The following is a 6636-nucleotide window of genomic DNA, read 5'->3' as shown; positions in this document are numbered from 1 at the left end:
TATATAATATAATATATAATATATACAATATAACATATATAATGTAATATATATTATATACAATATAACATTTATAATATAACATATATATATATATAAATATATATATTTATATACACACACCACACGCACGCACGCACACAGCACGCACGCACACACGCGCACAGGGGGGGGTCCCACCGTCCAGGGAGGACGGTGCGGACGAACACATACAGCAAGGTAGGCCCCACCGTCTGTCTGGACGGTGGGTACAACACATACATCACTGTGGGTCCCATGTGGGGCCTACCATAACATTTATATGGCATCCAATCCGTCCATAAGGTCACAAGGGCCTGGAAGAAGAGGAAAAATGAATTTCAGCTTGATCCGAAACTTCTATGGCCCGTAAAAGGGTTTCAATGGTAGAGTTCAATCACCGCTGTTTTCTGTGGTGTGGGCTGCCTGAGGTCTGGATCTGACTGATTTTTGGAGGGGACCCACCTCATGGACGGCGTGGATACAAAATATACATCATGGTGGGGCCCACATGAGGGGCCGTGGGTCCCTGCACGGACGCCTGCCCGCCTGGCGCTGTCAGCGTCCCTGACGCCACAGCAGCAGCAACTGCTGCTGCTGCTTAATATATAACTCGTTTTTCAACGGTTTTTCATACGTGGGGCCCGCATCAGGTAGATCTACCCCAGCCATTGGTCCCTACAGGCCATAACAAATCCGTAGAGTCCAATATTGGATATTTTTGGCATGAAAAAAGGATTCAAGTGAATTTAGACGGTGAAAACCCCCGTTTTGAAAGGTATGGCCCACCAGATGCTTGGATCAGCTTCATCTTCTGGCTCAACGCTTAAAATGGTTTGGAAAATGGAATGGACGGTGTGGATTAGCCACATACATCAATGTGGGGTCCACACAAGTGGACCACCTCAATGGGGTGTGAACCAAGCTGATATTTGTGCTTTCATTTCAGTCCAGGGACGTCCCTGGACACGGACGGCCTATGCATGTTGCATGCACAAGGTGGGCCTTGCTCCTGTGGGCCACCAAATGGATGAACGGTAAGGATAAAACATACCTTAAGGTGGGGCCCATTCAAGTGGGTCACATGGCCACCCCATCACACACAAAGATAAAGAAATAAATAAAAGAGAAGGAGAGAGAGATAGAGAGAGGAATGGGACACGCATGATGGAGGGCTCCGCCACTATGAGCCCTCCCTTACAAGCAATCATACATCGAGTGGGTCCCATTGCATGTGGGCCTACCAAATCAAGGATCAACGGTGGAGATCCCTTCTCCACTCAAATGGGACGGTCCAGATGACCTCTTTTCAAGTTAGAAAATAAACATCATGATGGGGTCCATGGAGAATGGCCCCATCATGGAATGATCATGAAGATCAAGATGGGCCATCGGCCACATCTTAGGGTCCAAAGTGAGATCCATACCATTGATCGGTAGGCCTCACTTGGCCCATCATAAAACATGAAAAATCTAGTCTAATAAGCACCCACCGTCCGATCTTCTTGGTCCGATGGAAAGCCGACCTCCTTGGGCTTCACTTCAATGGTGGAAGATGGGGAATGAAAGGCTAGGATGGAGGGTTTGGGATGGGAAAGTGGGCCACACACAAGCACTCTCTCACATGGAGAAGCTTGGACGTGAGAGCTCTCTTAGGTTGCTTGGAATTGAGTTGAGAAATGAGAAAGAGAGAGGGAGAGATGGGATGTAAAGAGAGAGAGTGATGGATGTGAGTGATGGGTGAGGTGATGTGTACTTGACTAGCATGGGTGTGTAAGAGAGAGAGAGAGAAAGGGTTGACTTTGGAGAGAGAAAGCATGGGTTGCTTGTACTTGACATGAGGTGATGGATGGGATTGATTGATGGGATTGATTTGACACATTGTAGAGATTCTCTTGGGATTGCAAACGCGCGGCGTTTTCTTGAAATAAACGCCGGCTCACATCTTCCTACCAGGGTATCGGATCGGTGCGAGAGACGGGGTGTAAACCCCACTCTATCCTTTTTGTATCTTCTTGATTCATTGAGTTTCTTCATGCAAATGGATGCTAGAGGGAAAAAGAAAACATTCCGTGGTCCATCATCTTCTAGATCAACTCCCATCTCTCGGTGCCATCTTTGATCACCCGAAGATGATCCCTCACATGTGTGGGATTTGCATATGCCCAATGTCATTGTTGAACGTCCTGTTGATCTTGAGCACATTGCTCCTTTTGGTATCTTCCCACTCCTCCAAGCTATAAGATGGGCTAACATCTTACATTGGGGTGGGCCTGTATACCAATTTATTGCTCAAGCTATGTTTGCATGCATCTCTGAATTTTCATTTGAAAATTTAACATTTAAAATTGATGCCGGAGAAGGTCCATTTGATGTAGACCGCCATCTGATATCTGGCCTTATGGACATACCTGTCAATGATGAGGGTATTCCTATTCATACTTTAATTGAAAAACCCTCAGAATTGGAAAAACATATGCTCACTAGAGATCTCTGCAATATGGATATGCAATGGACACATAAAGGGAATGTGCTCCCCTTAAAGTATTTGTTACCCAAATACAGGGTTCTCCATAGAATTTTTATTTCAAACCTGTATCCTCGTTCAGGTAACAAAACTGAACTGACTGCATTTATGGTTCGAATTTTGCATTCTATTATCTCTGGTACTAAAGTCTGTCTGCCTTTTTTGATATGTCATTTCATCATTCAGTTTCGTCTCCATCCAGGTCATAGTGATATTCCGTTTACTTATCTTATGACTATGTTAGCCATTAACATGCAAGTTGCTATGCCTGTTGGAGAGGCTCCTATCCATCATCTTATTTTTAACAATTCTAATATAAATAAGATGAAATTGGAATTGGCTCCTGGCCAAGTAGATGTTGGTGTTGGTGGAGCTGAAGCTGGAAATGCAGATGAGGCTGATGATCTTCCTCCTGATGATGTTAATATGGATGATATCTTTGATGAGCTTGAATCTGATTCTACTAATGATCCGGATTACATGCCATCTGATTTTGATGCTCGTCTTCGTGCTCTTGAGGAGAAGGTTGAAAATATGAATGTTGCCCATGATCTACGGTTTAAATATATGTGCAAGTATCTTAGGCGCTTAAACAAGGGCCTTCATTGACTTGATCCTACTATTCCTGCTCCTTCATCTGGATCTGATTGAGTGTTTTGTCGTTTGGTCTGTATTAACTTTAATACTATTTTACCTTGTGTTGGTGTGTGAACTTTATTTGGTTTGCTAACGTTGGTTTAAACTGGTTAATGGTTTGTGGACTTTTAACTTGATTATATCTTGAGTAGTTCATCTCTTTATTACTCTTCTGTTTCTTATTCTATTCCATTTATGTGCTTCCTTTGTCATATTATGACAAAAAGGGGGAGAAGATTTAGTTTGGAATGTTTGGAATGGATATGGGGTAGTAGCATTAGTTTTGTGGATATATATATGTGTGTGTGTGTGTGTCTGTGCGCGCGTGCGCTACTCAGGGAGAGTAAATAAGGGGGGCTGAATTGTTTGTGCTAATTAATGACAACTGGTGCATGATTCTTTAACCAGGCTGTAATTGATTTTTTTATATAACTGGTGCATAATTCGTTATTGAGCATGTTGTGCTTCTCTTATTTTTATTGAAGTGTGTTTTGTCACAAATTTGACAAAGGGGGAGATTGTAAGTGTTATGGTTTATATTCTCCTTTGGTTGTCAAATTTTGTGGTGCCAAAAACACAATCTGTCTTGTGTAGCATGTTGTGTTATATGTTCAAGACACTGCATCACTTTGCTTCAAGTTAAGAACGAAGAACTACTTCAATCCATGCTAGTATAAGCTACATCAAAAGAAGCGATCTTGTTCAAAGACTCAATGTATACAATTCAAGATGAAGTGTAATTCAAGCTCTAGAAGATCTCAAGTTCAATGCTACATCAAGTACAGAGATCTCAAGCTTTACAATCTTTAAAGATCAACTATCATCTGAAGAACTGAAGTCTCAATGTTCATACCTCACTTCCAAGGTATGATTGACCGTAGATTGACCTTAGGGTAGGTCATTCTGGATACATAATTCAAATTAAATCTATTTATATGTAATTGGTCTGTTCTAAGACTAGTCCTGAACCCTGTTCGATTAGTCCTAGCACTGGCTCGACCAGTCCAAGAAATTTCAGGACCAGTTCTAAGTTGTTACAATTTTTCAGAATTTGTTGGTTGAGCTACGACCAGTCCTGGAGACTGTCCGACCAGTTGTAGGAACAGTGTCGACTCCAACCTGGACCAGTCGTGGAGATACGACTCAAATTACAACAACCATTTTTGGTGTCTCACGACTGATCTTAGGGTGTTCACAACCATTCGTGGGAGGCACACGACCGGTCATGGACTACCTTCGACCAGTCGTGAAACGGTCTGATCCGATCGCGCTTAAAATTTTAAAAATCCATTTCATCTACGACCAGTCGTGGAGTACTCAGGATCAGTGGTAGACACGATTTCTACAACTATAAATAGACGACGAATTTCAGAGTTTGATAATCCAATTCAAGTAAAATCAAGGCATCATTCTGAGATAAGTTTGTGTTCATTTTTAAGCTACATTGTGCTTATTTAATATTCTCTTTTGTTAGCTTTATTAATTTGATTTTGTTTCTACATTCCAATCTGAATTAAAAAGAGGAATTGTTGTATTCCTTCTTCTTGGAATCAAAATCAAATATAGTTAGCTCATCTGGTTTAATTTAAAATTAATTAGAACTTAGAACCATATCAAAGTGAGTATTGGACATCGAACTTCTACATTCGAACTTCTACTCTGATTGGTTCTTTCGGGCTGCTTTAAACAAAAGGAGAAATCCAGGTATTTTACATTATTGTAATTTACATTCTTTTTAGTTTCTTTTGGGATTCGCCAGAAAAATCTCATTGTGTTGGTTATCTGAGGAGAGACAGAAAACTCAGAAAGAGGGGTTTTTGAATTGTGTAAGCCCATTAAAAGACACAATTGTGAAGGTTTTAGGTGAACCTGTGAAACCTATTTTAATAGTGAACGCTGATATCCGCTGTGTGAGGATATTAGGAGTAGAGTAGCAAGCTGTGTGGCTATTTTATAACAGTTGGTGAACACACAGGCGAACTACTATAACTCTTTGTGTTTTGTAGATGTGTGATTTATTTTTTCTATCTTTTATCATTCAAATTTGTGAAATGTATGTGTGGATGTGAATGTTGTAATATTTACATTTCAAGCACAGTGGGGAATGCCGTAATAATTTGGATTTAAATTCTTGCAATTTATTTCAATTCATTGCTATTTATTCATTCCTTTTTAGTTTGAGTTTTTGATACAAAGAATGTACTAGAAATAAGGTTGTCCTGCTATAAACCCTTGGTTTTTATGGTTTAAGGTTGTCCTTAGAACAACATTTGTATCAACCTCTCAATACTTGTTTATTGAGGTAGCTTTTCATTTCAGCATTGTGAATTGATTTCCTTTATTTGGCTATCCTATTATTAAATTCCGCTGTAATTATTTTAAATTTGGCATAGTCCTATTCACCCCACCCTCTAGGACATATAGCTTGGCCTTTTCAATTAGGTCTAAGTTATCCAAAATTTCCTACAATTCATGGTTAGTGGAAGAAGAATTCTTTAAGCGAAGCATTAAAGGAAGGATATAAAAAACTTCATCAGAAATGTTGATGGAGTCTAAGTCCATCGCTAGCATGGAGGTCAGGAGAGAGTTAGCTTGCACGATTTCAAACAAACTATTTGAGGCTCGGTCGAAGTCAAAAGAGCCACCACGCGAGGAAGACATGATGGTTAAGCTTGAGCCAAAAAGTGGAACATAAAAGGCAAAGCTGTGTAGACTTGGCTTCCAACTAAGAGAGAAGAGTTTTTATAAGCTCATAAGCTCGCTAGAGAGCAGCACGCCATCTACCCACTATCAGCAGTTACAGAGACATGTGCATGTCAAGAGCAGTTAACTATTCCTGATGATCACACAATCACCATGTGGCAGGCCAATACTTTTAATACTAGAATAGGGTGTGTCATTCGTTTGAGAATAGTTACCTTGGAAAGTGGAGATAGGGTTCTGAGAATTTAAGGCACAGGTAAGAGACTAACTGTGTTGTTCATTTAAGATGTCCTCTTATGAATGGATCCGTCAAGCAAATGCATAAAAGTATAGTACATTTAGTCAAGGTTGGCCAACATAGTTTTCGAAGATTGAATAAGATACTTGACTTGTATTGATGGTACCATCCAACCTTAAATTTATAAACTTTGGCCTAGTTGTGTAGGTCATATTAGAAATGATTCAAAGAAATAAAAGTTGGAACAAAACTAATTTCATTGATATATATATATATATATATATATATGGTTTAGTACAATCAAAGAAGTGCAAAACAAGTCAAAAATACAAAAGAAAATATATATATATATATATGTGTATGTGTATATATATATATATATATGTATGTATGTATGTATGTGTATATATATATATATATATATATATATATGGTTTAGTACAATCAAAGAAGTGCAAAACAAGTCAAAAATACAAAAGAAAATATCTTTCTTAGATGAATGGTCGAATTGGTG

Source organism: Magnolia sinica, chromosome 2 (genome assembly GCF_029962835.1).
Source record: "Magnolia sinica isolate HGM2019 chromosome 2, MsV1, whole genome shotgun sequence".
NCBI classification, from domain to species: domain Eukaryota; kingdom Viridiplantae; phylum Streptophyta; class Magnoliopsida; order Magnoliales; family Magnoliaceae; genus Magnolia; species Magnolia sinica.
Note: the sequence above shows the minus strand (reverse complement) of the source record.